The following is a 12,709-nucleotide window of genomic DNA, read 5'->3' as shown; positions in this document are numbered from 1 at the left end:
GAAGCTGGAATCCAAATTAGGTCAATTTGTTACAGCTAAAAGACAACAGTGGTGCCATAAAATGTATCTGCACTGCCACTGTGTCAAAAAAAGAGGTACTGAACCAGTTCTGTAATTTTCCTCTTCATAACATTATCAGGAGAGCTGCTCATTACCTTATATTGTGTGTAATAAATAACTATTTTATATTCAAGAGTTTAAACATGCTATAGATATGCAGAATTTCAGTTTACGATAGATTTTCCCTTCCTGTTCCCGATCAGTTAGTAGACCTGTCTGTGCTGTCCCTCTGAAATGATCCAGCTGCCGTACTCCAACCGCAGCCATTGCAGGGTTGGGTGAGGGGTTTTTATTTCTAAGTGCTGATGTGTCGCAGACAGTTTGGCTCTACAAGGGCCTGTTACACGCCGATTAAAGAGAGGGAAGGAGTGCTCCCGCAGGGCGGCCTTGTACATTTACCCTGACCACAAAAAGGTCTAACGTTTACGCCCTGGTGCTGACATGACCTTCAAACAAGGTCCCTCTGCTGCCTGGGTGGATACTGGAACTGTCTGGAGCCCTGCAGTGGACCTAACAGACAGACAGGAAGAAATCATATCTTTTATATCAGGAATGCCCTGTCATATCCTGGGAAGTGAGAAGATATGGCTTTTATTGGAAAATACAAGAAAGGATAGTTATTTTTTGCACTTTTATGGCAATATGTGATTGTGATTTTATAAAAGCCTTTGTCAGATTCACTGAATGTTGGAACATGATATGACAATATTCTCGCCATTAAAATCCCCTACACTGAACAAACTGACACACATAAAAGACACAAAATAATTCAGATCCAAATCCAGTCCACAGTCATCTATTGGTGGATGATAAACACATCACTGCTTATTGTTTTTATTAGTGAGAGCACGGGCATATTCTCAAGTGATCTCTTTGTCTTTTCTGGGCCAGTGATCCATTTGTTATGAGATATGATATTGAGGTCTTCTTAACACGAGAGTTGCGATCTCTTTGTAAGGACCAAGTGGTCTCTTTCAGCTGCAGGGGTCTCACGTATTGAGAGATGATCTATCACTTCAGTCTGAGACTGACTGGTGATCACATAGCCTGCAGTGCAGCAGCAGGCAGTACAATGAAAGCAGCACACTATCACCTGACAGCTAATTAGGGATCACTCCCCTGGAAGGGAATACATTGTCTTTGAGGGAATGAGGGAATGAAAGCAAGAGGTCACTGAAATCTGTGTGAAGTGTCAGTCAAAGCCACAAGACACCTGCAATTTCTAAAGGGAATTTATCAAAGAGCGGACTTCCTGATGTCTGGTTATCTTTGTTCTAAACAGTAAATAATATCTCAATTATAGGCCGTTTTAGTTTTTCTGTCCTGTTCCCCACACGCGTGAACTCAAGTAAGAACTTCATACTGTATCTAGACATTCATACAGTCCTTTTAAAATCTGAGAGTTCAGCAACAACAATTCTCCCCAATTTTGTCTTCTAGTACGGCCATATTCATGGCAGTGAGTGTGTGTGCGTCCATATGCACAGCCAGGAGTGTCAGTCTATGGCTTGTATGAGAGACCTGGGATTTCTTTGAAAACACATTTGTAACCATTAGTTGAGTGTAAGGTTTCATGTGCAGAGTGCATCCTCTGGACTGGTGTCAGAGTTTCTGTGAGGCTCTGTGGCAGCCTCTCTTGGAGGGACTGCACTGAGAGAAGGAGGATGGAGGTGGTGGCTGGGGGGGGGGATCACTGGAGCCTACACGTCCCACCAACAATGCATCACGGCAGGCAGGGTGTAACCCGAGCCCCCCCTCTGGCCCTGGTGTGGCCTGCCACCGTGCACTCCCTTTCGGCCCCTTTTGCACCCCCAAGATGCTTTTAAAGAGATTTGGCCAGTGAGAGACTGGTTCTTCAAAAGAATCGTCATCACATTAGAAAGGAATTAGCCAGTCCTAAGGCCAAGGATTCCCTGACCTGACTAATTCTGCACCTCTAAGCAATCCGTCTCATGCCTAGGCGGCTGGTGAGGCACGTTCCTGGTGTACACAGGAGGAGGTGCTTTAGCAGGGGAGATTCCAGTCGTCCTGCAGGTGGGCAAACTTTGCATAGGTGCTCGGGAAAGGTTACTGGATAATCCATCAGAATAACATCTGCAGGTAGAATGTGAAAGTATAGCTATATGTAAAAAGGCATTCTAAGGATTTGCAATGAAACAAAGTCTTATTGCCGATTGAAGCACACAAACAGATTTATTAATTCAATGTATTTATTTACGAATTTCATTCAAAAAAAATTTCTGAATCTGCTTTGAAATTAATGGATAGTACGATCTAATTTATTTGCTAAAATCTTTCTGAAATCTTGGATGCAGGCCTCCATTAACATAATTTCTTCAGTTCAGTCCAGAGAAACCATTTCAGCACTTGGCCACCTGTTCTTCTAAGCCTGAAGGGCTCACTGGCAACAACCTTCCCTCTCACTATTTAGACAAACTAATCTGATTGGGGAAAAGAAGGAGGTGGGGAAGGGCAGAAACTTACAAACCACATGCTGCAGGGTGGGACTCGACACCACCTCTTCTCCAGGGTCTCTGATCGTTAAGGAGCTACCATAGCCATCAGCATGATCAAGCTAACACACAGTAGGAGGAACAGTGAAACAGTCAAAAGAGAGAAAACACGCAATACTCCCAGTGGCATACGCAAACTAATTTCAACACATTTTAAAAGCCTGATTGGGTTACAAATGTATAAACTTAATTATTATGTGGTTTCAAAGGCGCAAATGCAAGTGAGCCCTTACGTTTTTTATTCTTACATCTCTTATAGTACTTCACTATTTGATCCTTTTCCATACATCAAGCGTGTATGATTCTATTATGGTAGCTCAAAAGACAGACTTTCTGGAAAGACACTGGAGAGTGTGTGAAGTAAAACATACACTTGTTAAACCAGCATGACCCAAGCAACTTGCCAGTTAGGAAGTGGTCCATCATGTCAAACTCATTTGCAAAGAAAGGGATTAACCCTTAAGGTTCGAAGGTCGAGATCAAAAGGTGTCCCCCTTGGGACCGCACGGAGAGCCTTGGAGAAACGCAGATCCCAAGCTTTTGTAAAGGAATCTTCTAATTACAATAAATCTCCACTGGAAGGTAAAGACAGAAGTGCTTGGTACAGTGGCTATATGATATCTCTTTCCCAAGGGCCTGCAGGTAGTCTATAGATGTTTGGATAGAAGACTGATAGGAGAGAATGGTTGCCACCAGGGTAGTGGCCTCTCATTTGCCCAGGTCAGAACCTCAGTGAGTGATCACAGGTTTCACAGCTCAGGCTGACCAGCACCTCTGAACTTTTATAGCCTCTGGTGTGTAACTGGGTCTTTGACCTTGCCCACAGATTAGTATCAGTATCAGTCCTAGTACTGGATTTAACTCTTAGTTCTCCTTCTTTTATTGTTTTGTTTTCACATGAAGGCATGGTTGGGTTCCTTTCCATAAGAACACTCTTGAAGTTGGGACTTTAGGTCTCTATTGTGAGCTTTTGCAATTGGTTTCATGTTGTACTCTGATGTCTTCGGTCACGCTGTGTGATATTCCAGAAGACACAATTTTAAAATCGGTGCCTCATGACAACCCCATGTGTATATGTTTTGGCTTAAGAAATGTTTGATTTTTTATATCTAATTATAGCTAAAACAAAACAATATTTTGCACTATATGGCCTAAAAGGGGACCACACAGCATCCTACCTGGCAAGGTAAAGTTAAAGCTATGTCCTGAAGATTTATATTGATTTTTCTATGAGATGGCTGTGGGGAACTCAGTGGCTGTATGTTCGACTGTTTTCCCCTCTACATATTGAATATCGCTTGCAGAACAACCTTCTTTGTTCCCTCTTCATGTAAAGTTGTCTGACACTCTCTGTGCTTTCCAATGAGCGCTACTGTTGGCCAAATGGGTGGAGAGAGGAAAAGGAGGGGAGAATAGTAGTTTGTTCTTCCTGCAATTAGCATTCACGGTTAGCTAAGCAGAACTAATGCAGCGAATCTTTGAGTCTCACATTACCTGTCCTCCACTGCTGGAGTAACTGCAGGGCAGATTAAACTGTAGCAAGACGACAAACCCCCGTGTATCCATTACAAGTCTTTTATTATTAGCTGTGTTATTGGTAATTCCTTTTGAATTGCCACGACAAAAACTATGCAATGGCTAAGACGAGCTTCAAAAAATAGGATACTGCATGGGTGTGGATAACGTGCTAGTGATACTGTAATTTTGAAAACAAACTGAGAGTAAGAGTTACGCCTGCACTGCTGTGGTATTGTTTGGCAGTGCTGACGGAAGGCGTAACTCCCAGCGGCGCATTTTGATCTGGCCTGTTTTAAGTGATGGGCTTCCCATGACAACAGTTAGCCCTGTCACATGTCAGGACAAGAGGCATCTGCCCTCAAACGTCAACCCCTCCTTGACTTTCATTCATATTTTATGGCCCTGTCTTTCTCATCTATTTTTTTAATCTTCAACCCATCTCCATTCAGAGATCAGTTTGGTCAATTACTTTTTACTCATGAAAGGAGCAATTTGCATTTTCTCATGCAACATAAATATAAAAGTTAGTGAATTCAATCAGTTCAGTAAATATTATGTTGCAGAAGAAAATGAGAAATTAAGACAATGGGCTTGTGCACAGTATGTTCTTTAACATCTGGGTTAAAACCGAATCTCATGACTCCCCTTTCATGTGGGGGAGGATCAGGGTATGGGCTCTGCGTGTCAACATTATGGGATATGGATGAAACTGTGGTGATCTCATGAGTCTTTAGTGACAACAAAATACCCACTTACTACACCTTGTCACACAAGAAAATATCACAATGCAATTTTCAGCTCAAGGATTTGTGTTCTTGTTGGGCATTATAGTTAAAACACCCCTGTCTAATAAAATTAATAATTGTGTGTGTGCGTGTGTGTGAAGCAAAATAGTGAGAAAACCAAAAAGAAGTACTACAGTTTAATTAGAAGAGAATCAATGTTGCTCTTCCATATTTTTCTTCATTTGCTCCTCCTGAGTATCTTGATTTGCTCTGTTTATCCTCAGCTAATCATTATCAGTTGTCTGAAGTGCGGTCTTATCAGTTACAAACAGGTACAAGCAGCACAAGTGCTCCCAATTGATTCACTAAAGGCCCCCAATGTGACGAGGCCACTGTCTAGTCACACGGAGCCCAAGAAGAGACACTGCTCAAAATCAATAATTCTTCTTGTGTCACTGGCTCTGCTAAAGTCCACACTTCTTGTAGCCCAGCATTGATGATATTAACTGCACAAGTTGTTTTATGCAATATGAAACCCAAGTGATGTAAATATAGTTTGAGTGTACTTTGAAAAACTGGTGTTATGCTGGGCTACTGGAATTGATCTGGATATATGTTTGATTTTATTTTCCACTTTTTTTTTTTTTTGGTCATGACTTCTTCTACAAATGTCTCCTCTTTGGCTTTACCTGTGCTATACTGCAGTTCTCTCGTCTATTATTGTAAGGGACTAAAATATGCTTTTCAGTTTAAAAAAAAAAGAAAGAAGTAATAGTTGTTGCAACAATCAATGGGCAGTAATTTCTGGAAAAAGTTATGGCACATTCTACCAAATGGTTAGAGGCAGTTTCATTTAATTAATGGTGTAGTCTGTGTTTGACGTACATGGTTTTAGCAGACAATTGATAATGCTGCTGGACAGCCAGGCTCAGAAACCTGATGCTATTTGCAGGTGCATTACAGGAGAATCTTGTTGCAGCATATGGATATAAAAAATAATAATCGCATTTCACTTTGATTGCCTGGTGGACACAGCTTATATTTGACTCTGACTCTGATTTAGTTTTAACCAGAACCCGACCAAATTTGACTAAACACAGAGATCTGATGGGTTTTCCGAAATATTCCGCAAATATGTTTTGAAGATTGAGGTACAACTCCAAGTGCTTCTGTCTCTCACTTACATATTTCTGTTTGTATCACCATGTCTCCTTGTTGAACCACAGCTACTTCCCTCTACTTGATGTGCAATCTAAATAAAAAAGATTGTAATATAATAAAGGACCCATAGTCCCTACTTATACGGTGCTTATTGAGTGGAACATTGAGATTTATATAACTCCTCTCAATGAGAGAGAAAAGGAGAGAAAGAGGGAAAGAGTATTTCTCCATGATTGCGAAGGGGGTTTAAGGTTACCAACTAATTTCCCAGTCGTTACTGCCGACAGTGCCACATCCGGCTTCCTCAGTGTTTTTCAACGGGGAACAGTACAATCTGTTATACTGGAGGGATCATCAGCTCTTCCTCAACCAATGATTACAAGTAATTACCTGTTTTTCGCTCCCTCCATCCATCCCTCCTCCTCTATCTCTCTGTCTCTGTCTCTCTCTCTTCTCCTTTCTCCCTTGAGCTATTACCCTAACTGGCTGTTGTGGAGCAAAGAGGAGGTGTGTTGAGAACAAGGCAGGCTTTTATGGACTCCCCACCAGCGCCACTCCACACCGCTCCATTTTGAAATTATCGGGTCCCCTTGCTTTTGAAGTCTCTGTAAGCGCACCCTCCTATTTACGAGATGGCTGTGTACTTAAAGGTCACAGATTGATCAAGAGGTCCTAAAGATGGCCTTTTCACTGAAAGCACTGCAATACTGTGGCTTCCACGGGCCACATCTGTAGGGAAAAAAGGAAAATAAAATGTATCACTCCCCCAAAGTCAGGCATATTCAGACTTTAATGTACAATTCCATTTACCCTGGAAAATGCCACAATTGAGTATGGAATTCACAATGAGCACAGCAATTTATCAGTGCTTTTTTGTCCATTTCTGCTGGCTCGGGCTTAAGAATATTTTACTTACTGATTACCTGCAGGTCATTTTATAAATGTGTCAGACTCTAACTTTGTTTGAACAGGAGACCTTCACTCCATTGTTTTGTCCATTTTAAAAAATGCATTTGACACACACACAGGAAACGGCAGCAACAATATATTTGACAGTGTCTATGCTAAAAAAAAACAACAATGATCCGCCAGCGGTATCCTGAATTTTATAACCCAGTATGATTTTATTGTAAAATCCCCAGTTAGATTATTTTACACCTTCTGGGATATCTATACCTTTTTTTGTCTTCTTCTTATTTTTAAATTAATCAAGAATTATTTCAAATTCCTAAATCAATGACGAGTTTGTTTCAGTTGTCTTAAAGTATTTTATGCAATATGAACATGTTTTAAGTACAATGCATTAACAAAAAACAGGTGCAACATTTTGTATTCATTACAATATTTTTTTGTCATTAACCAAAGCATGTTGTAATTTCCACAACATAGATAAATATATGATTTCTAAGAATAATGACAAAGCACCGGCAGCACGGTGGCACGGTGGTTAGCACTGTTGCCGCACAGCAAGAAGGTCCTGAGTTCAATTCCAACATCAGGCCGGGGTCTTTCTGTGTGGAGTTTGCATGTTCTCCGTGTTTGCGTGGGTTCCCCCCGGGTACTCCGGCTTCCTCCCACCGTCCAAAGACATGCATCTTGTGGGGATAGGTTAATTGGATAATCCAAATTGCCACTAGGTATGAATGTGCGAATGAATGTGAGCACGAATGGTTGTGTGTTGGCCCTGCAACAGACTAGTGACCTGTCCAGGGTGTACCCCGCCTCTCGCCCTATGACTGCTGGGATAGGCTCCAGCGCCCCCCGCAACCCTGAAAAGGAGAAGCGGAAGCGAATGGATGGATGGATGGTAAAAGGTCAAGGTAAGGATTTTTTTTTTTTTGAAGACTTTTTTGTTACCTGACAGAAATGCTTGCTTTACTGCCTTTTGGATTACCACACAATAAAAATACATAAAAAAAACATTAATATGTTCATCCAGTCATTGTATCCTGCCAGTTGAGAGACCCCCCTCCCCCCGGAATAAATAGGGTAAAGGAAAGATGATGTGTCACTTTATGTGATGCATTTCGTACTCATTGCTCATTTTAAAAGGCTGAGAACAGCATCCAGCTCTTGGTTTTGATCACACTCTGGTTGTTCTACCTGCCTGTGACAGGCAATATTAGTTGTGTCTCAATCTATGGTGTTATAATCTGAACCTGCGATAAGGCGCACCAGTTCAAGATCGAGGCAGCATCATATAGTCAGTATAAAACTTATTAAAACAACCCATTAACTTAACTCAGGTTTAACAGAAACCTATCAAAGCCACAGGCTTTGATAGTTTCCCATCCTAAAAGTTGCATTAAAATAGGTCCTACAGTGGGTCTTAATTTAGATTTGTGCACATTCAGCCACAGCTGAGGGTGTACTGATGTTCTCTGTATTCACCATCACTGGTGGTGTCTTTTGTCCCTTCTGCTTCCCCTCACCCCTAACCGGTCGCTGCAGATGGCTGCCCCCTCCCTGAGGCTAGTTCTGCTGGACATTTGTTCCTGTTATAGGGGAGTTTTTCCTTCCTACTGTCACCAAGTGCATGCTGATAGGTTGTTGTTTCATTGTTGGGGTTTTCTCTGTATGACTGAATAAAAAAGATATTTCAAGAAAGAAGTATCATCCAAACTCCCGATGTGATTAGAGATAATGTCGCTATTAGAGGACCAATCAAAACTGATAAAAAAAGAAAAAGAAAAAAGAAATCATCTATAGTGTTTCCTTTTAAATGTATTTATCTAGTAATAATATTTACCCACTCTCATCAAAGCAAGAAATGAACCAGTTCCAGGCTCCAACTATTTAAATCCCAATGGGATGTTGTTGTTTTTTTCTTTTGTTTTTTTATTATACCAACAGTTATCGCCTCATATGAAAATTTCTTGCTATAAAAGAATCAACAACTGTGTTACCTCAGTGGGAAGATAGCATTTTAAGACAACAAAGTTAATTAACCAGTAATGTATATGAATATTATATTTCAGCAGAGTTTATCCAAACAGGATAAGATGGACTGAGGCAGAGACCATGGCTGATCCCAGTTGTATTTTTGTTTTATTAATGTAATTAATCTGAGTGTTTGTCTGAGACTTACTCGCCCAGAACGCCAACATGTCAGCACTAAAAACAAGAAACAAAAAGCTGTTCAAAGGCATGCAAGCTTTGTTCATCATAACAGCCTCAAACTTAACTCACTCTGTTATTATTATTGATAGTCAGTGCCTTCAGCGTGTCTTATTAGCCCACTGGGAATGAATGAGAAATAGCCATGCCAATTTAACTCTGTTTTAAAATATGCACACAGGATGGGTACCTTGGCCGTGGCGCTGACTCTGAAATGTTATTGATCGTATCACTCGTTGATAATATGACGCATGTCACATTCGACAACGATATAAGAAGAGGGGTCAGAGCTGTAGGACTAATGAAACTGTTTTGCGAGGGCAGAACGGAGAGATGGATGTTGTTTTCTACAACATTAACCTTGCAAATGGCTGCCAGAGAGCAGCTATGTCTCACGCCACACATGCGTGCACACTCACACTGTCAACTCTGGCAACTTCCTGATGGTTGACATTAACACCACGCCAAAAATCTCAAACCATTAAAAACACCTGTACTCATGCAGGGAGCTAAAATGAAGCCATATATTTCCAAATAAATGAAAATCTTATTAGCATCACAACAACGCTCGTGGCAAAATACTGGGTGATTTGAAAAGTGTCTCCTGCTGTCTGCTAGCGGGGATGACAGATGAGGTGAGGACGATGTAAAGGAATTGGTGTGGAGAAGGGTTGGGGTTGGGGTGTTTGGAGTGGCTGCAGAGAAACAGACCCTGAGTTAAACCCCTTCAAAATGAGTAATCTTACATAATAATATCCTCATGTGTCTTGATAAGAGCAAACCATGAACAAGCCGACAGCATCCATCAGCATATCTATGAAAACCCACTAACAATGTTATGGATCCTGAAGGCAGCTATATCCATGGCAAATATGCTCTGTGAACCTCTGATTTGGAAAGTATATCTTTAACGACACCATTACCAGTGGCTATCACGATTACTGCATCCACAGCAACAATCCTCGCAAAATCCATGATGTGAAACCACATTAACGCAGCTCCCATTGGCTCAGGATGTTGCTGTGCTGTTACACAGATGTACAGGCTACAAAGTCAAACAACCAAAGGCATTAAATGGTCTCTACAGACTGCATGGGCTATCCACTATTGTTTTAACAGGGAGGTAATTAACTGACTTTGTCAATAGGTAGGATGGAGAGCCAGTCTGCAAGGTGTTTATAGGTCCCAAGAGTCATTTCTGGGGTGAGGGGGCAAAGCAGAGCTCATCTATCCAAACTCAATGACCTGACAGATCCTCAACTAAAGGCTCACACTCATATCAATTATTGATGAGATAAAAGAGACTTTATTTAGGGACAAACCCCCCCCCAAAAAACCACTGCTGTCACCACTGTGCAATTTGAACGATACAGATTTGTCTGTGTGCTTGACTGACTGTGCCCATGTACGATACATGTTTGTTGGAGGACGTGTTTGAATGTGCACAACTGTGTGGGTGTGTGTTAATCAGACATACTGAATGTGCACCCTTTTTATTTTCTAACACTCTGTATGGAAAGGTGCTGCGAATCAGTAAATGGCTCCCTTTGCTAATCATCTCTGCTGTAGCAAGGGAAAAAGGGAGAGATAAATGTTTGAGTGGAGAGGTTGAGGGCGTCTCTTTCAGACCTGCCCCTGCTGTCTGTGAATAAAAGCCTGAAAAGGAGCTACGACGACAGGCTAGAAGTGAGTCCAACTGGGCTTTGAAAATGCTGCCTCTTCTCCAGGCCTTGGTGCTAATGCATCTGACTCAAAGGCTGTAAGCCAGCGAGAGAGAGAAAGGCAGGAAGAAAGAAAAAGAGGAAGAAAGGGGTTGAGAGACAGGGAACTGGTGCTACAAAGGACAAAGAACTCCAAGGTGTGCACTCGGTATTCAGTAATTGGTAAAAGAAGCTTCATTTCTTACAGTGATTTCCTGTCTTTTTACCGTCTCTGACAACCGTGATGCTTTTAATAGGGGTATGAGTAGGGGCTATTCTGTGCGTCCACACCCCCCTCCCCTCGAGTCCCCTCGAACACCAACCTGTCTGGCTGCTCGGTGCTCAGCCTGACCACCCCTCCCGTCTCCTTCTCTCCTCACAAAATAGAAAAAGAAAAAAGCATTAACCATATTCTTTCTGTCATTCTCTCTTTTTGAATACCTCAAACCCCTTTAGCTTTAATCATTTCTGGATCAGGCTCAGTCCAAATAAGCCAAGCCATTTTCTGCACTCAATTACTCCCTTAACAGCATCAAAAAGAGAAAGGATTCAGGTATAGTGAGGAGAGAAAGAGGGTGAGAGGGAGAAAATTGTGAAGCATCTTCATCCGCCGAAATGCTTTGAATGCTTCGAAAGGCTTTCTTTTTTAATGAAAAACCAGTAATAAGAGATGGTTCTGACTATAACAAAATGTTTACTGTCTGTTCGCTAGCTGTGAGCTCTTCACTCTCCCCAGATAAATTGTTGAAGAGGGAGAGGGGGAATAAAGGCTTGAAGAAATGGGCCTCCAAATTACTACATTTCCACCGAATCCTACTTTCATTACCAAGGAAAATATATCAGAAGGTACTTCACTCCGAAAGGTATTTTAATAATACATTACTTTTCTCATAACTACTCTTAACCTTTAGATACAATGCATTTTGGATGAATGCATCTGTCACAGCTTGGTGTTCAGATAATGAGACATCCAAATCTTATTTACTGTTGTCTGCCTGAGCAAGATATTTCGCACATTGTACCGTGTGGCTGGCCCTTATCCAACCATATATGGCATATGTATATATATATATATAACAACTCAGCCCAAACTATAGGCCTGAATGAACTGAATAAAGGGGCAGTTCCATCCATTGCTTCGGGGTATTTCATGAAATGTATGCAGAAAGTGCATCTAAATAGGTTCCTCTTTTTCATGAAGTAGCACTCAATCTATAAGCATGGGCTCCGGGCTTGAAAATGCTGCCCTGTTTTTCCTCATTGCCCAAATTGCCCACATTGTTCTAAATGCCCGCCAGTAGATACAAATCAAGTATGAAATGTGTGAACACCAACAGAGGTCAATAAAGCATGTCCACAGTAATATAATGTGATTGATTTTTCTCTGAAGCTCTTTCTATACTGGATTCTGCAGTGTGCACATTGCCGATGATAACACAAAAACTGCTGATGGTTAATCATAATGGCTCAGGGTGAGCACTTTACTTTCATACTCCCTCCTTCTCATACCCCGCGCTCATTTCCCCTCTTAGCCAGCTGATGGCCAGTAAGGTCAACATGACATGCATGCATCCCAGAACGCCATCCATACAGGAAAGAGCGGAAGCTGCTGTTTGGGTGCCTCACAAAGAGCCTCTACTGGCACTGGTAGTTTCCCTCTACAGTCTCTCATTATATCAGTAGTGATGCAATGGGGCTGAGGTCGCACACTGAGCGCAGGGTGGCCGCTTTTCTAGGGTCCTCAACAGAAAAATAATATCTTTGCCTGCCAGAGGAATGCAAACAGTAAACAGAGAAAGTAAACAGGCAGATGTGAACCTCTTGTGCTGCAATCAATACCCCGCTCTGGACCACCAAAGGAACAATTCCATCAAGTGCTCACATGTTACTTTTTATGTTTTGTTATTCTTGACAA

Source organism: Neolamprologus multifasciatus, chromosome 13 (genome assembly GCF_963576455.1).
Source record: "Neolamprologus multifasciatus chromosome 13, fNeoMul1.2, whole genome shotgun sequence".
Classification (NCBI taxonomy): domain Eukaryota; kingdom Metazoa; phylum Chordata; class Actinopteri; order Cichliformes; family Cichlidae; genus Neolamprologus; species Neolamprologus multifasciatus.
Note: the sequence above shows the minus strand (reverse complement) of the source record.